This window comes from Artemia sp. Qi Xiang Cuo, chromosome 13 (assembly GCF_049724085.1).
Source record: "Artemia sp. Qi Xiang Cuo chromosome 13, ASM4972408v1, whole genome shotgun sequence".
NCBI classification, from domain to species: domain Eukaryota; kingdom Metazoa; phylum Arthropoda; class Branchiopoda; order Anostraca; family Artemiidae; genus Artemia; species Artemia sp. Qi Xiang Cuo.
The window spans coordinates 19301779-19329752 of record NC_142806.1 but is presented as its reverse complement, the minus strand read 5'-3'; the positions used below and the strand labels follow the sequence as shown (position 1 = coordinate 19329752).

Below are 27974 nucleotides of genomic sequence, written 5' to 3'. Positions count from 1 at the left end.
GGATACATGACTAAATTAATGGAGTTTGGCTTAAAGCGAAAAATATTTCTTCAGGTGTAAAGCGTAAAGCCCATGCACTCAGGCAAAGTCCAATAAAACAAAACTAAAATAAAAATTAGACTGCAGTCTGTCCAGATTTATTTCACATATATAAATAAATGATCAATCAGAATCACCTATTATTTCTTCATCTTCTTCAAGATTTCGAAGAGCTTTAAAATAGGGTGATTTCGCAGAGAAATCTACTTCTTCCCTTACATCAAAATAATGTATTATTAATGTACTCAACCAATTGAACATTGATTTGTCCTCGACTTCACCACGAACTAGTGTCGGTACAATCCATTCATTAAAAAAAGCTTTAATATCATCTTGATAGCTATCCCATATTAAAGGTTCGTGGGTTCCATCACTACCGTATCGGGTATTATACTTATCATAGTGAGGCTCTTCTAAGACAAGTCCTAATGCCGGCGCTATTGGTATATCTATACGGCTTTGCAACCACGCTTTATCTATGACCTCTTTAGCAGCTAAGCCACGCATAATGGCTATGACTGTTCCAATCATTTTTCGAATTTGATGAAGCATAAAACTTTGACCTATAAAAAATGAGGACTGCTTTGAAACAGAATTGAAAAATAAACCTAAAAAGTTCAACTCAAATAGTCTAATAAAATTATATTTAACAAGAATCACATTAAAACTGGCTGAGGCAAGTAAAGTGAAAAATCAATTCGAAAAAAGTGAAGTGTTTATAAAACTAGGTCAAGAAAAAGAAGAATCTTTAATATCCTGAGATTTTTTTCTCGAAAGATGCTTGAGTGTATGCTATTATTCTAAATATCGACGGACTCATCAGACATAGTCGGAGCTTAGACTACAAGGTGCCATTGCTTAGACAAATATTAAAAAAATCAAAAAATCCAGCTTCAAATCCAATTTATAAAATGTCTCCAGCCTGATATCTTTGGTAGTGGGGAATAAGCCCTTCCAATTCGACTCAGATCATTCCAAAAGTTCCCAATCCCTGTAATAGTTTCAATAACCGTTCAAATTTAAAATCTTTAAAATCGACAAAGACGTGGGGTTGAACTTCGAAACTAATTTCTTCGTTTCTTTACATCACACATTGCTATGCCAATTTCGGTTTACCCTCTCAAGGTTCCATCTCTTATAGCATCCCCTTTAGTGTATGTTCAACTTTACTGCTCAGCTGGTTATCAAACGACATAAATTCAAGTATATACTACTGCCTATAACCAGGTAGGGAAAATCTAACACTACAAAAGTCAAAATACCTCCCTTCTTCGCATTATTAGGTAATAAACAAATAACATTTAGACAAAAAAAATGAAAGTTACCATCATAAATAAACTGATTATAGATAATACTATCGATTTGTGGTGTCAATGAAAATATTTAGGTAATAAAACAGATAACATTTAGACAAAAAAAAAACAGAGAGTTGCCATCATAGATTAACTGATTATAGATAGTACTGTCGGTTTGTGTTTTAAATTGAAATATTTATTTAATAAACGTATAAAGTTTAGGCAAAAAAAAACAGATAGTTGCCATCATATATTAACTGATTATAGAAAATGCTAACGATTTGTGGTGTCAATGAATATATTTAGTTAATAAACAGATAACATTTAAACACAAAAAGAGAGTTGCCATCATAGATTAACTTATTATAGATAGTACTGTCGTTTTGTGGTTTATATTAAAATTTTTATTTAATAAACGTATAAAATTTAGGCAAAAAAAACAGAGAGTTGCCATCATATATTAACTGATTATATATAATGATAACGATTTGTGGTGTCAATGAATATATTTAGGTAATAAACAGATGACATTTAAACACAAAAAGAGAGTTGCCATCATATATTAACTTAATATATATATTAATATCTTTTTGTTGTTTATATTATAATTTTTTGTTAATCAACTTATAAAGTTTAGGCAAAAAAAAACAGATATGTTACATAAAATATAAACATATTATATAAAATGATAAATATTTTTTGTGTAAATTAATAAATTTATGTAATAAAAATATGATATTTAAAAACAAAAAGAGAGTTGCCATCCAAGATTAACTGATTATAGATAGTACTATCGGTTTGTGGTGTCAATGAAAATATTTAGGTAATAAACAGATAACATTTAGGCAAAAAAAAACATAGAGTTGCCATCATAGATTAACAGATTATAGACAATGTTATTGCTTTATAGTCTCAATACAAATGTATAAATCCTATAAAAGCTATGCGATAGATAAACAGAAAGGAGGAATTGAATTCACGTCAGAATTTCTTAGTTAAATTGAAATCGCTTATTTACCACCTATGACAAAGTGAAAGAATTACACGATAATTATGCTAATCCAAAATTTACGTATTTTAAAGCCTTAATTTTGAATTTTTTATTCGGATTTATCGTATCGTTTTTGGTGTCTAAGACGCATGGAAAATTATACAACATAATGAATGAATCCTAACAGCTAAAGCAAAAGGAATGAAACTAGCGACAATAAGAATTACATTGATTTGTAAATTTAAACGTTGCAAATTGAAAACTGCAGTGGAAGACAAATCAAAATTACGACAGAATAAAGGAACGTGTTATTTTAGCGACGCTCAAAAAAAGTAAGTAAAATTAATGCTGAGATTGATGATCACCTCCCAGGAGAATATAAATCCTGTATAAGCTGTGTTACTGTGAAGGACAAACAGGAAGGCAGAATTGAATTTACCCCAGAGTTTCTTAGTTCAATATTGATTGCTGAAATGTCACCACATGACTTAAAACTAAAGAATAACAGGATAATTAAGCAAATGTGTAATTTAGATATTTCAAATGGTATGTGAAATGCAACATGGATGGGTGTTACCGAAAACAAGATGGATGGGTGTTTCTGAAAACAAGATGATGATTGAATCCGAACGGTGAAAGCAAAAGGCATGGAAAAAACGTCTAAGGTAATGATGAACAGAAACGAAGCGCAATAGGATCTGTGGTTAGAAGACAAGCGACAACAAGAATCAGAACAAATCTAATTGGAAATGATGGGAAATGAAATCTGGGGTCAGAAGACAAGAGACAGCGAAGATTGATCAAATCGCAAAAAAAATGACTCGCAACGATATCCGCCGCTGGAAGAGAAGCAACAGAGGGAATCTCAACGAATCACGCGAGAATACAGATCCCGAAAAATGTGTAACACTGTAAAGGATAAACAAGAAGGAGGAATTGAATTCACGCCCAGATATCTTCATTCAGTTGAAATTGCTGATTTGTCACCCTGTGATTTAAAACTAAAGACTAACACGATAATTATGCTAATGCATAATTTAGATATTTCAGAGGATATGAGCAGTGAAGATGCATATCGCTACTTAATTGTATAACAACTTAGACGAAAATGAAGCATAATGAGATCTGTGGTTAGAAGACAGGCAGCAACAAGCCAAATCAAAATGATGGACTTGAACCTGAGGATTGAATGAAGGAGCGTGATATTTCAGTGCCTGTGATACATATACAGGAAGGAGAAATTGAATTCACGCCAGAAATTCTACATTCAACATTGCTGATTTGCCATCCTATGACTTAAAATTAAAGAATAACATGATAATTGTATTGAAATCCGAACAACTTAAGGTAACGATGAACAAAAATGAAGCACAACGAGAATCGCATTGAGCTGCAATTGGAAATGTTGCAGAACGAAATCTGTGGTTAGAAGAAAAATGAATATTACAATGGAATGAAGGACCGCGTTATTTAAGATAAACAGGAAGCGTCTTAGAGGTTAGACGTTATTTTAGCGTTTGCAAAGGAATTGATTTCACGACAGAATTTCTTATTTCAACTGAAATCGCTGACTTGCCACCCTAAGACTCAAACTAAACAATAATACGACAATTATGCTAATGCCTAATTTAGATGTTTCAGAGGGTATATGCAATGGAGCATGCTCGGTTGTTACTGAATTACATAACAATAATTCAATTCAATAGTTTTTGGTGAAAAGCTGACAAAGAAGGCTTTTTGGTATCTATGATGTCATGCGAAATAATGCTAGTTGATGAATGAATCCGAACAGCCAAAGCAAACTCCATGAAACAAAAATATGAAGTGATGACGAATGAAAATGAAAGACAACGAGATATGCTGTTATAAGACATGTGACAGCGAGCATCACAACGAATTACAGATGAAAAAGATTGACTACATAATCTGCGGTTAGAAGACAAGTGACAGAGACGATCACATCGAATCGTAAACAAAATCTGCGGATATAAGAGAGGCAACACACAATGAATCCCAGGAGAACACAAACTATATAAAATGAGTGGTTCGGGGAAGGACAAACAGGAAGAAGGAATTTAATTCACGCCAGAATTTCTTTATTCATATGCGGAATTATACAAGATGACACATGATTCTCAATGGCTGAAGCAAAAGGCATGTAACAAGGGACAGCTAGAATCACCTAATAGCCTGCATCACCGAATTTGGTTGATTCATGAATGTTAATTGGCATCAATTTGTATATGCTTTTGTACATTTTTTTCTTTCCTCTTTCTCGATTTTCTGGACCACAGATTCTGTTGGGTAGGGGTGTGGGGAATGTTTGATTCTGTTCCTTTTATTGTTTTACATTTGTTGTAAATATACGAATTTGAACTTGAAAGGGTTTTAGCTTTGTGGATAGATAGTTCAAGAATATATCCTAGAATATAAGTAAATTGTCCTGTCACTTTAAGTTACAGCTATTGGCCTGTCATAGGGAGACTTGAATTGAAATGAGTAACTTTTTAAGTTTAGAATTTTCAAACGGTGCACCCCCCCCCCTCACCCTCTGTAAAAATGCATTTGATTTCTTATTTAAATTTGATTTCATATGTGCTTACCACGAGTCCTTTCAAAATTAACTCGAGTTCGCAAAGCAGAGAAGAGACAGTGGAAGTGCTTAAATAATAACTTCACTGGGCCTTTGGTATCTAAAGTTACTATTGTTTTCAAAATGTTTAGGAATTTCGAATTTTTCGATTTAAAGTTTTTTTTTAAAGTGTTCTCACAGAAGCCCAGAAACCCAGAGCCAAATTTCTTTTTTTTATAGCTAAAACAAAGCTTTTTTGAAAAAAAGAAAAAGTTGAAAAAAACTAAAATAGGAAAAAAAAAATTTGTAATTGATTTTGCAAACTTCCACCAAGCATCCACACACAGGCATGTCTTTTTAAATTAGTACTCAGCAATTCAAACGATTGGATAATGTCGGCAGCACAATACTTCTCAATAATACGTGTATTACAATATGAAGTTGGAAGGTACAGTAAAAATTTGCAATATATAAAATAAGTGATACGGATCTGGCGCAAATCATTCTTATTCAATTCACTTATTCACATTCCACTCAAAAACAAGACCACTTAGTACTGCACTCGTTAAGAGGGTCTATTATTATATTGTATTCCTTTGCAAGGAAATAGAAAAAGGGGCTGGAATCGTCAATCACCTTTCCAAAAAAGATGATGATTTCATCTTAGAAATAGATAAAGAGCTCAACGAAATGGCAGTAAAGCCCAAAGGAATGGCAGTAACTACAGCTGAAAGATCTGAACCATCAGAAGACGTCTTGCCATCTACATCCATGAAATATATATTCTTTAATATGTTTCTAGTGTCTTTGTTATTAAAACGGATCCACAGGCAAAGGCTGAAGCTCTTGCTAAGGCTTTTGCCGAATTCTCGAATCTAGAGGACGACGGTAGAGAAGTGCCAAATTTCTCCGACCAAACCGACACTGTCCTGGAACGTGTGAATTTTTCTGCCCCCAAGATCCTTGGCATTCTGCAGCATCTTGATGTGACCATTGCTATGGGTCCTGACAACATACCAAATGTTGTCCTCAAGTCCCGCAGTGCCGAACTAGCTGGACCCTTGTCATTGCTCTTCCGGCTTTGCTTACGATCCGGACCCTTCCCACGAACATGGACGTCCGCCCATGTTATACCTACTTTATATCCAGAAGGTGATCCAACGAGCGTGGGCTCCTACAGGCCTAGTAGCCTTCTCTCCTGTGTTGGCAAAGTCTACGAGAGCATCTCCAATAAAACACTTCATCAGTACCTGGAATCAAATGACCTTCTAGGCGATCGCCAATATGGATTCCGCCGGAAACGCTCAACATTAGACTGCCTAGTGGCCCAGTATCAGGAGTGGGCCACTATAGTAATAATATTTATTACTCCTATAATTTGGTGTGTTTATAAACATACCGAAGCAATCTTGTGACCCACTTTCGGGGAGTGGTTACATGTTTGCAGTGCATGTGGGCCACCTTTCATTAAACATTGATTAAAAATGAAAACCAGAGGCTGTGTCAGAACAGAGGCCCGATCCTTAACTATAGTATAAACTCGTCAGTGTCTGGTGTTTCACTTGCCTTTGGGTGAATGAGGACGTCGTCGACTTGATGTTTGTCGAAGGCAGCATCATCAAAATCAACTAATATAGTCAGTTGATCTGACATCATAGAATTTGCTCCTAAAACTGGAGTGACGAAAACATCTTTTTGAATATCTTAAGCTTTGTTATATCAAAGACATGGCTACTCGTTTCAGAATCATGACAAGTAGAGGAGGATGCTGACGACTTTGTTTTTTCTTTTCACTTACTTGCAACATTTTTCGGATGTGTTGCTACTGGTGCTGTAACCCTTAGTCTAGTGAATCACCGTATGCTTCGAGAAGAAGGGCTGCTGTATTCCTATCCTGTTTATGTGACAATAATAACTCTTCTTTTTAGCATCAACCCAATGGCTCAAGAATGTATTTCTTACTGAAATTGCATCACAAATATGTTTTGGGAATACAAATCTGTTTCTTTTACCAGCAACTGGCTTTAGCTTTGGGATATTAGCATTGGAACAGATTGCCATAGATTGTCCTTGTCGGCTAACGATCTAGGGCAATTCTAAATGCAAGTCAATTTGCATAGGGTGGAAGGATGCAAATTTAAAGGAAATGGAAACTTTTTGGAAGGGTGTAAAGAGGGAGGCTTTGAATAGATTGGGATGGAGGAGGAGTGTTATTGGCCTCAGGTTGCTTAGTGCTGCAGTAAGTTGTTAGTAGTGTATAACTCATAGTAATTTTTAAGAGATATCTGCAATGACGTGAATGCTTTTTGGAGATATTTCACCCACTTGCAATTTCTTAGGGATGTTCAGTGAAACTAGATGGTTCTTAATTTACTTGTAATATGCGTTTCAGTGATTCTACTCCACTTAGGTTTGCTTCACACTAGCTTGTTGGTAATAAGTGGGACTGCTTTTCTCAATGCCGAATAAATCTAATATTTTGTATATCATCTAGGGACTTTGTTTTTACCAAATTTGATGTTGAATTGCATTGCCGGAAGTGGGCTGGCTGTTTAATATATTGACAAGGATATGCATTGTCAGTAATATTCAAAATCTCTGATTTAAACGACGGCCTAGATGATAGTTTTTTTATGCATATTACTATTAATTCGTGGTTAGTTAGGAGCCCAACTACAAATAGTCTACGGCCACTAGAACCCGTGCTGCTGACAAACATGTACCTCCAATCACCTTTATCAGGACTAAATAGCAACAATACGAACACTATTTATTTGAAGGGAAGGATCTTCTCTCATGTTTTACAAAAACCTACAACACATTCTGAAATAGAAGCGTACTATGGATCTGAAATTTGAGATTACAGAACATCCGATTTGATTTGAACATACACTGGTGATATAAACACTGGAGAACTGTAAGTAGCAGCAAGAAATGAATCCCTTATATAAACTGTAACACGTCTTGAAATAAAAGCATAGAATAAGCCTACAATTTTGAAAATACTAAACACCTGATCTGGTATAAGCATAAGCTTCACGCTTATAATTGGTATTGTATGCTAAACTTGAACCTGACAATCCCTGAAAATATCCTAATGAATAAGGATATTTTTTGGTAACATTTCGGTATCAACTTTAAACAGAGGATAATTTATTTGTGAAATTATACCTATAAATTCCTCAAACCCAGGAGACAAACAGTCAGCGTTTGTGTAAAGCTCTTTGATGTTGCTAATCCATTTATGCGTCGAACCATTTGTAGCTGCTCATTCTTTTTTCATCATGGAAACGATCAGCATAAAAAAATTCAGGTTCAAAACTGATTCTTATTATCCATCCCGTTTCACTTGTCTTCAGCTTATTTTGCAATTGCTCTCTCAGCCCAAGTAACATTTTCACTGAGCAAGTGCTATTTCTGTTTAGTCATGAAAACACAGACTTGAGCCAGTATTTGTAGGAGATTTGTTGTGCTTCCTATTTGATAGTAGAACACGGATCACGTTCAGTAAGACATTTAAAACACCTTTATTGGCCTCCATTTACCACTGTGGAACTTGTCAAGCCTTAAGAAGGAACCGGATTTAAAAACAGAAACCTCATTTATCAGCTTTAAGTATTTTTCATTTTGTTGTTTTTGTTTTTTCAGGGTCTTATCTTCAGGGATACCGTATATTATGAGATTTTTTTGCTTTGACACAATGTCAAAAAGACTCATTCAGTTTTTCAGCCAGAACAATATTATGAACTTTCATAGTTTTATCTCATATTTAACCTTTGCAAGGGGTGATTTCATAGATTCTATAATTCCAATTTATTTCTGCTTTTAGACTTTTATTATAGATGTAAAGAGATCTCTCAAAATTTTTGTCTTTTATTTAAGTTTTGAAAGGGATGACTAATAGATGCTATAATTTCATTTTAAATTAAACTTAGCTCTTGCTGTTTGAAAGGTGGACAAACGTCAGAGTGATCCGAGCTGTCGGGTCATATCCACCCATATCAAAACAATATCCAAATCATATCCAAATATCAAACAATTCACTTGAAATCACTCATATCTAAACTATTAACGCACAGCAAAGTTTTGCAAGAATCGCATAACAGAACTGGACTATCCTGTTTATGTTCAAGCCAACGTCCCGCACAATGTTCTGATGTACGGAGATGTACAAAATGTTTTTACTACTGTTGACACAAAAGTTTTGGATTTTTTCATAAATTTGCTTGACATATGTCTAGTGTTGTAAAACTACCGTAAAATAAAAACATGTATGTAAAATTGGTAAAATAAGGTAAAATACTGTTAAAATGGATAAAATAAAGGACTCTCCAGGAAATATATAGCAAAATTAGTGTTTTATAGTTGCCCTGTAGCTACAAGACCAATTGAGCCTTTCCTTTTAAACATCACTTTCAGCTGTTAATGACATTTTTAATGATTCTGATTTTCCTGGGCTTAAAAGAGATAATACCCCATCATCTAGACTTTCATCAATTTAATTAGCAGTCTAGTTTATCCCTTTGGTTAACACATATTTTTTGATGAGTTTCTAAAAGTTTTATGCCCCCCCCTCCCAAACAAAAGTCCTGGATATGACCTCGAGGATTATATATCAATTTCCGCCTCCATCTTCCCGTTGTCTCTCCCTTAGTACTGATTATGGATGCTTTCGTATTATATGGTACACGTTTGAGAAATTGTATTGCGAAGATCAGTCAATAACCAGTTTTCACGGTCTTTATACCAGGCAATTAGCTTCGGCTCTGGTGGAAAAATTACATTGTAGCTATATTTTAACTAAAAATTTAGTTGGTATTTTGGTTAGGTTAGATTGCATATTTAAAATGATGCGGCTTGGCGCCCCTCTGCTTCCATAATTCTTTGTTGCAGTTTCCATAATTTTGGTACTAAACTATCATATTTTCATCATATTTGTTTTATTTCATTAATATTCACCCAACTTCTCTTCTCGAGTGTGTTCCGTATAATACGGAAGTACCTAATTATGTATTTATTGGAAGATTCTTTCAAAATATCTGCTGAAACACATGGGTCGTTAGGCTAGAATAAGAATTTCTTAAAAGACACTGTAGTCGGTAACAACTCATTCGGTTGCAAATGGTTGAAAAGCAGGCTAAATCTTAGAAAGGGCACTGGAACTTTCGATTTCCAATTGACTTAGCCCTCTCCAAAGTTTATTCAACCACCCTTAAACATGAAGTGTCTTTGGGAAAAAATAAATGAGCAAATATTAATACTTTGAACCCTTAGGGGTTATTACTATAGGTAAATGCTATACGATTGCCTCCAGAATTAAACAGGAGAGTAAAAATTTCAGTTTCTCTTCCAAAGAAGATCCTGAATTATTCAAGGAGAAAATAGGGGGAATCCGATCCCTGGCGTGGCAGGTTATTTGGTTTGGGACATGGGTCAGTGGTGTGATTCTGCAAGCTCTGCCAGAGTCAACCCAGCTCTAAATGGGTAGCCTACGTGGAGAAATCTGGGAAAGGATGGGCAAAAAGGACCCTGGCTGAAGGACCACGAAATGGAGATACAGCACCGCCGATTTGGACCTTGAGGGTCTAGTGCCGTCATACTTACTGACTAATGCATTCTGTCACCCGTCACTTGTCTTTGTGGCTATGAAACCGTTTTTTCCAGATCTTACATTCAGATCAAAATTTTGAGTTTGTTCTGGCTAATTAACAAAAACCAAGAATTCTTGCCCAATCTTGTTAGTCTTTCATTTAGTCTAGCTTGGTTTTCTGGTTTGTTTGATTCACTCTTTCTTCTGCTCTGGCAGAGTTACTTGAAAAAATTAATTTTATTCTTTTTTTTAGCCTTGAAGACGGATGGGCAGAAGTCTCCTATACACAAAAAAAATCAATAAATAATATACATAACTGTTTTGTCTACCTGTTAAAGACAGATTATTTATGCACAGTTTAGCATGGTTTGAAACTGTGAAAATTTCAAGGCGTCGTAACCTATGTCAGTAAAATATTTAAGGTACCGTTAAATACGTAAAATCCCGATAAAACACGTAAAATACCGGTAAAATACATAAAATAGGTAAAATACCAATTTTAAGGAGGTCCGTAAAATAACGGTAAAATACCCAATTTTACCGTGACCAATTTTACCAGTTAGGCAGCTACAATACTGTATATGTGACATGATCTAGATTTGACAAATCATGATTGTTAGATTTCTATGTGGTATTTGTCCACGAACGTGTGAGCATCGAAATGCCAGGCAAATGCTATGGAGATAGGATAAATGATCTAAAAGAACTATCAGTGAGATAAACGAACCTTTGTCTTTAAAAAAAAAAAAAATCACTTGAGATGAATGGTTAGGGTTCCCATCTATATTTCAAAAGGAAGTTTCCCTTTTCTTTCAAGTTATTTAAGTAAAATGTCTTCCACCACATGGACTAGCTTTGCTTCGAAATTAGATTTCTTATCATGTTTTATCGTTGATTTAAATAAAGAATTTCATAACAAATATGTCTGTCAAAGATTCGGCTATGTATGCAAGATAAATTGTCTTGCTATTTTTTTTTCAGGTGTCGGTTGTACACGTCGACGCGATATCCAAGAACGCTGCTGATGATAAACTGCGACAACTTATCCGTCGATTTGCATGGTGAAAGAGCTAAAATTATAGTTATTACGGGTGATGTAAATTTCTCCCCTGACCTTATAGATTTAAAGAATAGGTAGGAGATACGAATTAAAAGTGCCATTTGGACTAGGATAAGCTTCAAGGGAGATTCATATTTTCTAATTAAATAGTGGGATACACTATATAAAATAAATGAATAGTCTGTTCTGGGCTATAATTTCTAAGCCGGAACATAATTTTCACTTTACTGAATTTGTTTTATGTTTTCACTTCTATGACTTTGATAAATCAAAATTAATTAAGATTTTAAGGAATATTTAAAGGAAAATTGACAATGTACATTCATTTGTATTTTTTCAGTAAAGTGTAAATTATGTTCTGGCTTTTAGATCAGGCCCGTATGTCGTGCTTTAAAATACATTCATCTATCTATCTATCATTGTCGAAAACTTCAAGTAACTACAGGTGGAGATGTGGATGTAAGTTTAATTAAATCCTCCCTCCTCCCTTTCTCAAAACTTATATGCCCTCAGGGCATAACTCATAACCCTTGAATACCGCTGCAACCACGAAAAGGAGATCTGAAATATATTTTTTTCATTTTTCAAAAGATATAGTCTTTAAATTTAAGACAGAGTCAGAGTCTTGGAGAATTTTTACATTCATATTGTAACAGACTGATTAAGTTTAATTTAATTTTAGTGAGTTTTCTTTTTTTTTCTTTTAGCAAATGAAGAAAGAATATTTTCCAAGTGCTGTGTTTTCCGTTACGCTTAAAAGTACGTATAGCTTAGAAATTAAGGAGTTTTGAATGAATTTAATGCGTCATGCCATGTTAGTAATACGTCAAGAATTTAATATGTAAACGTCATGTCAGTGTACTCGCTTCTTATTGCTTGTTTTCGAAAAATAACCTTAGTTAGAGGTATTCAGAAACCTCAAAGCTTACCTGGTATCATAGCTTACCTTATCTATGAAGGCACTTCAATCGTTAACTTGATAGAAAAGCGGTCTATTCCGTCATATTACACACAGAACACGTTTTCGACTTTTTCTTTGCAGAAACTAGTAAAGAACAAACTAGTTTGTCATTGTTACTACCCCAAAAATGTTTCACAGATATCATTTATTTTTGCAATAATAATCACTAATTGCAAATAATATTTTGCAACCCTAGAAATCTCATAGATTTTTCTTAGTAGTTTTCATCACTGACCTAACTTATTAGCCATTCCTAATTCTAAAAACACCATAGCAAATGACTTAGTTATATAGTTTCACTATAGCCTCATTTTGTGGTTGTAGCCTACGATTATTGCGTCATTCATCATCTTACATACGAAGAATGATTTCATTTTAATTTTTTTTTTTTTTTATTGCAAAGGCACTAGATATAAAAATTTTTTTATCTCTTTTTTATGTCCCAGTGCCTCGCTAGCAGCGTAAGAAAAAAAAAGTACACATAAGTTGTATTTAGTGTTTTTTAATTCACTTAAATGGTGGAACCTCTGCCAAAAATCCGATCAAGGAGTTTACAATTTTTTTTTGAAACTCCCTTGAATTTGTTTGCAAAATAGCATTTTACTATTAAGAATAATTTAGATAATAGTTGCCTTTCTTGGATCAGCTAGAAATGGTGATCCTTTCTCGCTTGCCAGTTTTATAAAATGTGTTTTTCAATTTTTGGTTGCTATGGGATCTAGTTGGTCCTGTACTAGGTTGCAACTACCGCTGCAACCACGAAGAGAAGATCTGAAATATATTTTTTTCATTTTTCAAAAGATATAGTCTTTAAATTTAACGACAAATGATTCGTGTACTTAAAAATAGGTACATTACCCAAGTGAAACATGTACAATTTCAGACGTTAAAATGAGAAAAAAACAGACATTGTTTCACAAAAAACTTGCTGATAAAAAGTCAGTCACAATTTTTTCCGGTTTTTCTGTTGTAACTTTAGATATAATAGGTTGCCGTTTCTTTCTTTAATTACTTGAAAGATAGTTTCTTTAAAGCATCTTAAAAAAGGCATATTGCCACATTGATAAAGGTACAGTTATTATGCTAAAATCAGATCAGAAATCAGGCCTGGTTCCTTAAAAAGTTTAGAGATAAAAAGTTATTTACCTTCCCCAAAACCAAGATCTAACTTCTATTACCATATAGTTTATAAATATGTGATATTCTATCTCGGGGTTATTGGATAAAACTCTAAAATTACCTTCCTAAAAGTCAACTGAGAGATCAGATGTAAAAAGGGTTCTTGCACAAAAGTTTGGTCTCAAATAACCTTAAAATTAAATCAGAAAGACATCTTCCTTCTGAGTTGTAAACGCATTTTTATATTCCAGAAAAAAAATAAGAGATTACATCTTTCTGTGCTCGAACTTTTAAAAAAGACACAAAGACGGTCATACTATTTATTGAAAAACTATTTAGTACACAAACACCATCAACTTTATATCAGACTTATTATCCGAAAATCCAAATTTTGAAAGGGGAAAAAAATATCAAATTTACTCAAAATAAGTAAACACATAAAATAAAGAGGAAAGATCAAAGAACAAATTAAAAAAATAAGATTGATAAAAATACGTCGTTACGTCACATGCAGGAGGCGAGGGAAAATATAATTTTTTTGCTAATTTTTTTCCTATTTCGAAAATTATTTGAAAATATCCTTTCGTTTTATTCCTCTTAGATTTTTCAGCCAAGGAAAAGACAACGTTTTCCGGGTGTAACTAAAGGTAAAGGAAAAAAAAAGAAACAAAACTCAAATTTCAATTTGCTTTGATATTTATCTTCTAAATTCCTATGTTAAGAATAGATTTCAAAATGGATTGGTCTGAACTGACCAATTTTTACTAATATTGTAAAATTAGCAAACTGAATAATTTTGAAAAAGAATTTCATGCAAGAATTTACACTAATAAAGAAGAAACCTAAGTGTATTTTGAGTTCTTAGAATCTTTATAAAAGTTAAACCATTCATGATCCCAAAAATTGAGGATAGGGATTATAAAAGCGCATCACCCGACCCTTATTTTTGGTATTTAGATATAATTCATGATAGGGATTATAAAATTGTATCACCCAACCCTTAGTTTTGATATTTAGATGTAATTCAAAGTTTTTAAAAATAATAAAAAAAAAATTATGGAACCATATCAACGCCACTAACCAACTACTTTAAAATTTATCCCATGCGCCAAATCTTTTTTTTATTTCATTTTTACATCCTTTTTTTATTTGTGAAATCTTCATTAAATATAGCATGCCTCCTCCTTAACCCCTCCCTTCTGATAGTCCCATATATAGCCTAAGGAATAAATAAAAACTAAAAGAAACACTAAAACAAAGAAATTCCGACTTCATTGAATGCAGGACGTTTTTATTAATCAGATTATCATGTTTTCTTCCATTAATACACACTTTTTAAAATCTTCTCAAATATTTTGGTAAATTACGCACTCAATAACCCATGAGATAAATTCCAGACAAAGAAAATATCCGGTTTAATATACAAGCTATAATATATGAGAGAAATACATTATTATGGCTATATATGGGACAATCAGGTGGAGGGGGCATTTGAGTGAATTGATTAGTATATTTGGAAAGAGTATAAAAAAAGAATAAATTAGTGGGCTGCGAGGGTTAAGCGAAGTTGTTAAAATTATGTAGGGCAAATTGTAAATAAATCGCAAATATTTCAAAAACCCAAGGGCAAGCAAATTCTAATGACGGAACGTCATTAAATAATGGGAAGGGTAATATGTACCGTGAGTAATATGTGATATATTTAAAATATAAAGAAAAAAAATTCTTTTCTTCTAAGGATACTTCCGAAATAAATGCCTCGCAGCATTTCAAACGTTTTTTTTTACAGACCGACTATTAAATCAAGGAAGACGGTTTTGAATTTCGCGAAAACACTTAGCAAAAAAAAGTCACGAGAAACAAAGTTCACCGGAAGTTTTAAGTTATCAAATGTATATGAATGTCTAATCATCAGAATATTGAAAATAAATTATTGGGCAATTAGTTAGCACAATGAGTTTAGTTTGTAAACATAATGACAAAGTAGCGGGCCCTCCAACAGGAGTTGGGCCAATCGTAAAATAGTGATTAATGCTCAGAATCAAAACCTGTGTTATATGTTAGTGAAAAAGCTTTTTTTCGGGAATTAGCAATCAGTCACTAGACACTGGGACATTATGTGCCTACCGTTCTGCGAGCGAGAATGAAATTATCATTCTGACAGAAGGGAAGCTTTGGTCATATACATACATTGTTGTGCACCTGAAATGTAAGTCTCGATAAAACCATTACTTTTATATTTCTGTCGTTTTATATATATATGCCTGTATCTAATCGCAAAGTAGATAACTAGTTCAAATGTCTCCATCGGAAAAGCTCTTAAGGAATCTGATTTCTAATTAACACTAGAGGTAATCCGTAAGGAGATGACCCAAGGAAACATGGTTACACTCCTGGATTGATGGTTGGAGAAATTCTAACCTACTATAATTATAAATTTTATTTTCTCTCATAGTGAGTGGCGCGGTCACCCATTTACCTTACCCCCCCCATTACAAGTGGTGCAGTCTTTAGCGGCACAAGTTCATATCAACTCAGTGGCTCAAGGTAAAACCTAAGTGGCATGAGTGACACAAATAAGTTGTCACAAGTGGTACAGGGCCGACAACCATTTAAATTCATGAACTAATAAAATTCCCCTGGCAGAACTCGTGCAGTCGGTAGGTACCACACAAAATAAGCGGTACAAGTGGCGGTACATGAAACTAATTAAATAAAATCCCCCCCGTATCTAATTAAGCAGAAATCCCCCCGGTACAGAAGTTTCTGTGGCGGATATAGTTTCCTCCTTAGAATATTCCTTGCACCAACACCACACATCCATCTTTAACCAAGATGAAGTGAGGTCTTGTTTATTAATACGCTTTACAACAGCCAAAATAAGTTACGTCTCATACTAATTTGACGCCGGAAATTTTGCTAATCTTCTTTCAGAATCCTCTACGGAAAAAATCTCCTAACTATGTGCGCGATCATATTCTGGACCTCATAAATGATCCGTGTTGTCACTGGTGTAAAAACCGGAATTTTCAGGTGATCTCGAAGAATAATGAAAGCATGCAGTTTATCCACAAATGTAAGACTTGTAGAAAATCTGTTTATACACAGATAACGTAGATGTCAAGTATGATATTGATTAATAACTGTACTTCACATAGAAGTTCAATGTATGAAATTATATCTAGTGGAGTGAAATGACAACCTTATATCTACCATACAGCCTTGGTAATGAACTGTAAGTAAGGACATCAGAAGAATTGAATTTTCATGCTGATTTAAAATAAAAAAGTTTCATGTTTTACCTATCAAAAGTCATGAACGTGTGAAAATTGCCATATTTTTGAAAAAAAAGGATGAAAGCCCTAAAAACCTTAGAATTTTATTAGAGATCTAAAAAAAACTCTTTTTTGGAAGAACATTTACCGATCAAATTGAAAATTTCCGAGTCCCGATGAAAGATGGGTCCCTTTGAAGCTGAGGTTCTTGCTTGCTGCTGACTCTAGACAAACCAAGATTTTTTCTACTTCAAGAATATTCGATAACATACGCAAAAAAGGGCATCCCTCTCTATTCGAACCACGATTCGTTCTACTTCAAGAATATTCGATAACCTACTTCAAAAAATCTAACAAAAAAAGGAGAAAATTTTCGATTTCGAAACGATTTTATTGTGAGTGAGCATAAATACAACAAAAATATATTACACATATACAATTTCCAATATAACTTATTGTCCTCAATATACTTCACTATTGCATTTAAAGCACTTTGAAGTCTATGTATACACTTGTTTAGATGGAAAATTCACAGTAACGCTAAGAGCCATTGATATTTTTGAAAGGGTTAATGCCCATTTAAATATAGGCGTTACTGTGGTCCAGTATGAAACTAAATTTGAGGATGGGGCTCACTCTAATAAAAAGGGGATGTTGTTTCCAGTAAGGGGCCCACCAATTGAATTGATGAAACACTGGGTTTGGTTGTTATACACACCACCCAGTGAAGCCGATACAATTGGCCATTTTAACCCTATTACGGACATCAGTGGAGTTCTGGGGGAGGGTGAAAAGGGGTGGCGAGGGGGGGGGGTGCGTGTTTTTTTTACTGTCCAACATGCCTGTCCACATTTCGTAGTGATTTAAAGCTACAGAATCATATGAAACATTGCAGATGGCATAGCTATTAGTCAATGGAAACGGTTTCGGGTGATAGGGCCATATAAGATTTAATAATTTCCAAAATATCCTCCTCCAAAGCAATAGAATCTTATTGGACTGCGAAGCTTAGCTAGTGTATTTGAACGATACCCGATTTATCAATCAAATCAAAGAGCATTGAGCCATGAAGACTTCCTATGCCAATGCGCAAAGAGACAGTTCTAACACAGTGCAGTTGTTAGAAATAGTCGATACGTTGGATGAGAACGAGTGCATCATCAAGGCACTGACTCAAGTAATTGGCACTGCAAATAGAGCTATTTCTTGTTTGAGAAATACCCATTACCCAATGTTGTTGTCAACAGAGCATTGCCACAGAGGATCGTTACGCGATTAAAAATAAAAATATGCTGGGTTTGTAAGGGGGAATTTGAAGAGGGGACTAAGGGAAAGAACTAGGGGTAAAAGAGGGGGGAAGGGGAAAGTGATTGACCATGATCACGTGTGGCAGGAAATATCATCAGGGGGTAGTAATTTTAGAGGGGTTGCATATCAATCGTGCAGTGTGAATGTAAGTCAGCAGTTTTTTATACCGGTTTTCATTCACAACGCAAATTATGATTTAAAATTTATTTTACCAACTTTCGCAGGTATGCACAGGGAAGGAGGGGGAGTAGATAGTCCATGGGTAAACAATTCATTTACCTATAATATTATCCCCGAATCAGCTGAGAAGCTGGTGCTTCTCGAGTTTAAATGACAGGCGGAGGATAAATGGCATACTTGTTGGAATAAAATCAGGTCTTTAGATTCTTTTAGTTTTTCCCCAAGGCATTGAGTCAATTGATTGAAGTGCAGAAAAGTGACAATTTTGATAGTTTTCCTTTGCTTAAACAGCACTTCCCGACAGTGAAATGTATGATCTACTGATCTTTAAAGGTGTATATGCATACAAATATTACTGTTCTGGTGCCCGGTTAAGCGAGGAGAAACTAACCTCCAATTGAAGCTTTCTATATTTCACTCACCAACAGTGAATGCACTGCCGAGGAATACGAATTTGCCAAGAGGTTCTGGGCAAAGGGTAATTGTAAAAATGGGTGGGATTATTGTAGACTGTACTTGGCCAGTGACGTTTTAACTCTGTTAGATATTGTCTTTAAAAACACAGACCCAATCTATTCAGAGTTTGGACTAGATATAGGTTATTATTTTTCCACACCACATTTGGTGATGGACTTTATTTTAGAAATCAGTAGGGAAGAAATAGGTTTGCTCACTGATGTGGATCAACACCTTTTTGTAAAAACATCAATGAGAGGAGGGAGTTTGTTTTTCATGGAGATCAGGTTTTGACAACAGATCCAAGTGACAGGAAGCTTCACACATTTCAAACATTTCGCCAAACGCTAAATTTAAAGTGAGCTTGTACATTTCCTTTTCTACTTTACTTTTTGTCCGACAGTGTTTATCAACAAAGTTGTCTATAAACGTCTTCAAATAGGGATTTTGACTGAATTGTAGGACCCTATGTATTTTTGTGATCATGAAACCATTGTTCACCATCCAACACAAAAGCCTTTGGTGAACAACGATATTCTGTTCAGGGTCTAAATATGCAATCAGTTTCTGCTTGGAGGGGGTCCAGTGCATCCATATATCATCAACCAATGATCGATTGTATGGGCTCAGCGAGTCCTTTGACACTGGTTGATTGATAGAGGGGAAAATAATATCTTTGACAGAATCATGAAGCGCAAATGGAATGTGCCCGTCAACTTCAAAGAACCATCCCTGTGGCCCATAGTTCTCGACGAAAAGAATGTCGGGAAACTCACAAGGATTCTCCAGCCATTTATAGCTTCCACACGGCAAGGAGTATTGAAATACTCCTTGAATCTCAAACGAGTTCATGTCAAGGAAAATTGCATTGGACTTTACACCAGTGTCCTGTCACTTGGATGTGTTGTCAAAATCTGATCTCCATGAAAAACATACCCCCCCCCCCACCAGGGGCGCCAATTAGGGGGGGCAGAGGGGGGGCATGCCCCCCCCCTAGACTTTGAAATTTACCTTCTTATTTATATTTCACAGCTATTTTCTATTTTAGCTATGTGCTATATTAAACCAGCAACTGGTCCAATAAATATGACCAACAAACTGGTGCCCTCAGTATATAATCTTGTTTTGAAATGTCTAAGAGCGAGCGCGTCTACGCTATTTTATTTCCGAGTAGGGTTCATTCAAAACTAAGCTTCATGTGGTCAGTACCCGTTTCGTTATTGTTCTTGTGAAGAATTTGTTGTAAACTATGAGTTTTGTATATTCCCTTTTTTAGTAGCTGGGGAAGGAAATATGTTCTAGGGTTTCAAGGGGGTTTTGGTCAGCAGATTCTTGACGTTGTTGAATAGTTTATGGGATGACTAGTCCCAGTGGAGTGTATGGGACTGTCGTGAACAGGAAATTTTAGTGATTGGTTTATGGGGTTTCTAAGTGGGGTAGTTTCACCGTGGAGTATGGGAGTGATTTTCTAAGTGTGTTTCTACGTGTTTCTTCAGTTCTTCTCTTGCCGTGTCTGAGTGAAGTCCTTGTCTACAACTCGTTTAAATATGAGTAAAAAGCGACAACACACTTTGGATTTTTTTTCGGTGAAAATGCAGAAGAAAAATGAAAAAACTTTAGTGCAAGAAACTGGCAATAGTGTCAGCGCCCAAAGTCTCGGGTTAGTTGAGATAAATTCCCCCACCTGTGACAGAATTTCGGAAACAAGCAGAGCAATAAATGGCTCAGATCAACATGAAAGTTCGGTCTGCATCGTTGAACCCCTTGCAGGTTCCAGTAGCAGTCAAGAAACTCTCTCAGATATCTCTAGGACTCGTCACGACAAACCAGCTCAACCTATTCTTGAGAGATATCTGGCTTCCACTTCTAACGGAATGAAATTCAGTGCACATTACTATAAGACTTATGAATGGATTGAATACTAAAAAAATTTGAATTCCGTGTTTTGTTTTGCTTGCCGCCATTTTTCAATGGGGACTCTAAGAGCTGGAGAAACTGCTAGAAAAAGGGCTTTCATTGAATCAGGATTTTGCAAGTGGAAAGACAGTTCCGCTCTATTAAAGCAACATGATGGTTCTGAAAGACGTAGGAATTGTATGTCAGCATGGACAGAATTTAAGATAATGAGTACTGATACTTCGAAATCTGCAGCAAATGCCTTAATTCAATCCAGATCTCAAAAGGTTCAGGAAAATAGAGATCATGTGAAGTACATTTTTTTCGCTATTTGATTTCTTGGCCGCCAGGGTCTTGCTTTGAGGGGTCATGACAAATCAGAAACATCTGCAAACCGGGGTAATTTGGTTGAATTGATGGAGGAAATGTCTAAAGGCAACGAAAAGCTGAAGGCCAAGTTACAGCGCCGATATGGTCACTATTGCAGTCATCAGTACCACAATGACGCAGTTACACTGATAGGAAATGCCTTGCGCCAAGATATTATTTCAGAAGTAAAATCAGCTAATTACTTTGCTATTCTTGTCGACAAGACAAAAGACGTTTCTAGAAAAGAACAATTAACGATCCTACTCAGGTACATATCAAATGGAAAAGTAGTGGAGTGACCAATCGGCTGCTATCACATGCACAAATTAGACGCCGAGAGCTTATCCAGCTCGATTTGTGAAACTATAGAAAAGCTTGGTGTAGATTCAATGCTGTGTATTGCCCAATGTTATGATGGCGCATCCGTGATGAGTGGGGAATTTAACGGAGTTCAAGCAAAGTTTAGGGAGAAGGTGCCTCATGCAGTTTATGTACACTGTCACGCCCACAGACTAAACTTGGTTTTGACTGACTGCCTAAAAAATATCGGCGAACTTTCTGAATTTTTCTCTGTGGTGCAAAGACTTTACGCATTTATATCATGCAGCAATACTCGTCACGAGCTATTTGTGGAATCCCAGCGTATTAGCAGGCAAAAAGTCTTGGAGCTAGAGAGGACTGTCCAGACTCGCTGGTTTTACGCAGTCCGCTCTATTTCGAAGGTGAAGGCCAGATTTGATTGTATTGTTGCTGTGCTTGCCACAGTCTCTGATAGTTGCAACGGCAAGGCAGCATGTGAAGCAAAAGGACTACTGGACAAAAACAACTCTGCCTCTTTTGTTTCAACTTTACACGTAATGGAAAAAGTATTAGTCATTGTAAATTGTTTATCAGAGCAACTTCAATGTGGAAGTTTATTGATTTATAAGGCACTTGCACTGATTTCTGGAACATATGAGACACTCCAAAAGCTGAGAAATGAAAACGAATGGAACAACTTGAGCAAAAACATATCTGAATTCTTGGCTTTAAACGATATCCAGGAATCAAAATCTCCACAATCTAAAACCAGTGCTCTAAGCAAGAGAAGTCAAGCCATTACCATTTATCTCAAAGACTTTCTTTCAAACTCATCAACCGGTAAACGCAATATTAGTCAGCCAGTTGAATCAAACTGCAGTAAACTTCTGTACTTTGAGGTAATAGACCGTTTCACGAGTGAGATGGACCAACGTTTCATGCAAAATATGCCTCTGCTCGACGCTTTATCTGCCTTCGACCCCTCAAGTTCCGATTTTCTCAAATTTTCGAAAGTGGAAAGAGTTATGTGTCATTATCAAGAGATTCTCGGTGCCGATGACCATGCCATAGAATACCAGCTTTCTCTTGCAAAGCTGCATCTGTTAAAAAGTGATATTTCAAAAATGGATCTTCTTCAAGCTATTGAAATCTTATCCGACCTCCCAGTTGCCTATTCTGCAGTGCTAAAACTAATGAAGCTAGTTGCTACTTTGCCTGTGACCACTGCCAGTAATGAACGATTCTTCTCAGCATTAGGGCGTGTGAGAGACTATCAGCGATCGACAATGGGAAACGACAGACTTAGTGATCTCATGATAATGGCCTTTAAAAAAGAAGAGTTAAAGAAACGGGATTTGGATAGATTAATTGACAATTTTGCCGAGCAGCGACCTCACCGCTACCTGCTGTTTTAGGTCTGTTTTCTCAATGTTGTTCTTTTTTTTTGAATCTTAATTAAAAAAAATCGAAAAAATATCCTTGCCCCCCCCCCTACATTTTCGTGAATTGGCGCCACTGCCCCCCTCATTTATCTTTCTACAAAAAGGTTTTGATCCACATCAGTGATCAAACCTATTTCCTCTCTACTAATTTTTACAATCAAGTCCATCACCAAAGGTGGTATGGAAAAATAATATCCTATATCTAATCCAAACTCTGAATGGATTTGATCTGTGTTTTAACAGACAATATATAACAGAGTTGAAACGTCACTGGTCAAGTACAGTATACAATAATCCCATCCATTTTATAAATTACCATTTGCCCAGACCCTCTTGTAAAATTCGTATTCCTCGGCAGTGCATTCACTGTTGGTCAGTGAATTATAGAAAGCTTCAATTGGAGGTAGTTTCTCCTCGCTTAACCGGGCACCAGAACAGTAATAGTCGTTTTGCATATACACCTTTACAGGTCAGTAGATCATACATTTTACTTTCTGGGAAGTGCTGTTTAAGCAAAGAAAAACTATCAAAATTGTCGCTATTCTGCACTTGAATCAATTGACTCAATGCCTTGGGGAAAATATTAAAAGAAACTTGAAACCTGATTTTATTCCAACACGTATGCCCGTTATCCTCCGCCTGTCTTTTAAACTCGAGAAGCACCAGCATCTCAGCTGATTCGGGGATAATATTATAAGTGAATAAACATTTTACCCATGGACTGTCTATACGTTGTGAATGACTATTTGCGTTGTGAATGAAAACCGCTATAAAAAAACTACTGACTTACATTCACATTGCATGATTGATGTGCAATCCCTCTAAAATCACTACCCCCTGATGATATTTCCTGCCAAAAGAGATCATGGTTGATCACTTTCCCCTTTCCCCCTCTTTTCCCCCTAGTTCTTTCCCCTTAGTCCCCTCTTCAAATTCCCCCTTACAAACCCGAAATATATTTTTGAATTTTAATCGCTAGACGATCCTCTGCGGACAACAACATTGGGTGATGGGTATTTCTCAAACGAGAAATAGCTCCATTTGCAGTGCCAATTAATTTAGTCAGTGCCTTGATCATGCACTTGTTCTCATCCAACGTCTCGACTATTTCAAACAACTGAACTGTGTTAGAACTGTCTCTTTGCACGTTGGCATTGGAAACCGCTGTGGGTCAATGGTCTTTGATTTGATTGAGAAATCGGGCTTCGTTCACATCCACTAGCTAAGCTTCACAGTCCAATAAGATTTTATTGCTTTGGAGGAGGATATTTTGGAAATTTTTAAATCTTAAATGAACTTAAATCTTAAATCACCCGAAACCGTTTCCATTGACTAATAGCTACGCCGTCTGCAATGCTTCATATGATTCTGTATCTTTTAATCACTACGACATTGGGACAGACATGTTGGACAGTAGAAACGAACACCTTCTCTTTTGCCACCCTTTTTTAACCTCCCCCAGAGCTCTACTGATGTCTGTAATAGGGTTAAAATGGTCAATTGTATCGGCTTAACTAGGTGGTGTGTATAATAACCAAACCCAGTGCTTCACCAATTCAATTGACGGGCATCTTACTGGGAACAAGACCCCCTTTTTATTAGAGCGAACCCCATCCTCAAATTTAGTTTCATACTGAACCACAGTAACGCCTATATTTAAATGGAAATTGGCCCTTTCAAAGGTATCAATGGATCTTAGCGTTACTGGGAATTTTCCATCAAAACAAGTGAAATCTATAGGGGGAAAACTCGGACCCCTCCTTCGTATGTGCAGCCCAGTATTCTAAATTTGTCTTTGTAGCGTCATTTCGTAGTGGTTCAAAAGCTGATATGAGGAAAGCATCCATGAAAAATTTTTGACCTGTTCCAAAACAAATTCACTGAACGCCCTTGCAACCCTCTAAATCTGGATTATATTTCAATTCAATTGCCCTCCCTCCCCCATACCCCCTCTTAAAATAAAATCATTTTTAAATTTACAAATATTAGCACTTAAATTTTCAATAAAAAGAACCACAGACCCGCAACCATTCCCGTTATAATTTTTGAGATGCGTAATAATGTGGTCTACCCATTGCATAAAAACTGTTTCGTAATTTTCTAAATCCGGGTAGACCACTAGCATCTCGGTATGTACATAATGATAAACTTCACTTTTGCCCTCATTTAAATAAAATACCTTTAAAACAATTGAAACCTTAATAGCATCCCTATCCCCCCCCCACAACTGAATCTGGTTTTCTAAGAGTGCACGAATTTTATCTACATATACATACGCAATATCTACAGAATAAAATATAAAATTCCCCCCCCATATGCGAATTAAAAGGATCCCCGAAAGTCGCAGTGTAGACAACTAATGTATTTAATATACAATTTGACCGCTTGAAGACGGTAAGTGTCGTAAATTGCGTATTGTTATCCTCTTGTATATTATCACCACCCCTCTCCCACTTTGTTCAATATTAGGGTTGGAAAACGTCATTTCATCTTTTTGAACTATGTTCATGTAATAAGTGAAGGCTTCCCCATTAATTGCTGTTTAAATCCTCCAAAATTTGCATAGTATTTGGACTATACAATGGCAAGTCCCCTTATTCAACTGTGCTACTATCTACATTAAAATAATTACTTCAAAAATCATGAATATTGCCAGCTATTTCAATGGAGTTATCATACCATTCGTTGATTGGTGAATTGTCGTGAATGAACTCCATTGCCCCTTCAATGAGTTCAGGACTTTTTTCTTCAACCATTGAGGGTTTAGGTGACAAGGAATAGGGAACCAATATAATCTATAAAAGAAAATAGCTTATTTTCAAAGTGTATAAATACCCTATTTTTAAAATTGGATTATTATTAAAAACACACTTAGTAGCATTTGGTTAATTCACTACTCTATATATTTTGAAAGTTTCAACTTAATATAATCTAAAACATGACTTAATAGGTTTAGATTTTATTGAAACAACTCCCCCAAAAAAATTCATATTAATACTCCTTATCCGCTTTTGAAAATAAAGGTGTCTTTAAATGTTTTGAAATGGATAGCCTAACTCATTCAGATCATCTCCTGAAAATAGCTTATTTTCAAAGTGTCTAAATCACCCTATTTTAACCTTACATCTGTTAATGCAAGTCTGTTATTTTCAAGAATTTCTGGAACATACGATAAAATGGGGACCTATAAGTCTCGCATCTCTTATTGATTGTTCCAAAATCTTTGGCAACTTGTAATTGAAAGTTGTCAACTATATTATGCAAATTAGAATCCACATGTGTAAATGATAAAAAGTATATTCTCTGTCCTTCAAATCGAGTTGGGAGAAAAAATAGCGAGAAATAAAATTTAAACTTACATTTTCAGATTCAGGTTGCAGTTGAGTGCCGGTTGGTCCTACCAAAGCATGATTTGGGGTGGACAGGACGGTGACTTTCGTTTCTTGCACAGCCAGGCCAGCAATGCCATTGGGTTGTGCAGCTAATGCAGCATGTCACTGGCTTGGAGGGTTGGAGTAGTGGGGTTCATCATTTTGTAGTTACCCGTCCACTCTCTCTTTATCTTTTTACATGGCTGCAAAGGGGCTGGCGCAGATAGAGCTTGGGCAGGCAGTGTCAAGCTTGATAGCCTCGGCCAGCGACCATATTGCACAACTGTCGCCTTCGTAGGTTTCTTTTTCGTTCCCTCTTGCTTTCTTTTCAGGGGGCGGGCATTTTTCAGAATCACCCTTTAAAAAAGAAGAAAAATTTAGCATAAAATAACGACTCCCTTTTTACAGAAGAGAAATTAGTACCCCCCCCCCCTTCTTCTACAGAATTTATTGTCAGACATAATTTTGTCTAGAAAACAATTGTCATTGTCCCCTCCTCCCTTTTCAGCAAAGGAAAAAAGTAAAATTTGCGAAAAATGTATACCGCGACAGACAGAAATGCACCTATTTTTAACATTTAAAGAAAAAATTAAATGCACTCCGTGTTGGAAATAAACCCAAAAAGCATAGAAATCCTATTTTTACCATTTATAAAAAATTTAAAAACATGCCTAGAGATAGAACGCATATATTTGCACATTAGGGGGTTGGGGCTACAGTATTAGATCATTTAAAATGACCTGCGCTTCATTAAACTTCTCATGGTAGGTATGTATCTTTTTCTTAATGGCCCACCTCCATAGAAACACAGAGTACTCAAAATGGCAGCAATTAAATTTAGTATAACTAACACCCATCCTCTCATACAATTCATAGAATTTACTCTAGACAATATGGTGGGAATTTGACGTGAAAAAGGATTCTTTTTCTGTGAAACCATCATAATGCTTAATTCCATGGTTTGCTACATATCGGATGAACGTTGACAGGATTCGATAATTAACCCTATTTAAATCTTTACGGGACTGATAAAAGTCGAGTTCACGGCTTAAGGGAATCACTATACCTAAGAATTGACGGAAGTCAGTTGTCACATTTTTGCTATGACATAGAAAGCACAAAACTGTATGAATTTAACGAAAAAGAGAATTATTTCCAATGAAATGATTAAATTCGTTAACAGTTGGAAGGGTGGGTTTACTTGGTGAAAAAGAGCGTATTTTACGCTTTCTAGCGACTATAAACATCAAGTAGTGGATATTTTTTTTTGGGGGGGGGGGGATATATCTGAATTTGAATATGTTGGAGCGGGACTATGTAAAATGATTTTATTTGGAAATAACCTAAGAAAATTTACTAAATAGAACTCACATTGTTAATCTGTGCAGATACAGTTTCCATGTCAATAATACTTGATATTCTATCCATGGTGGCTTGAGACTGTATGATAATTTAACCTCAACGCATGTCCATTATACACAAAACCTCAAGGGCGAATTGTGGTGTAATAGGAAACCTTGCGTAACTCCATGATTGGCTTAGAAAGAGACACGTGTCCCGTTAGACTCGATCAATACACTTAGAAACAACAAATGAATTGACCTAGAAAGAGGTGTCACTGACCCATTAGACTTGATAATCCAGTAATTGTTGATGTGACCTTATGTTGACATCCAAGAAACCTCCAACAATTGTTGTTGACATCCAATAAACATCTATCAATTGTTGTTGACATCCAAGAAACATCCAT

General features: G+C 35.6%; 1 pseudogene across 1 annotated transcript; it reads right to left on the bottom strand.

The window, feature by feature from the left end:
• Positions 1-121: 121 nt before the first annotated feature.
• Positions 122-27974, bottom strand: LOC148945042 (pseudouridylate synthase 1 homolog pseudogene; annotated as a pseudogene). The gene is made up of 2 exons (XR_016142710.1): positions 27848-27974; positions 122-602 (listed from the first exon to the last, which is right to left on the bottom strand). The product of XR_016142710.1 is annotated as a pseudouridylate synthase 1 homolog pseudogene (transcript).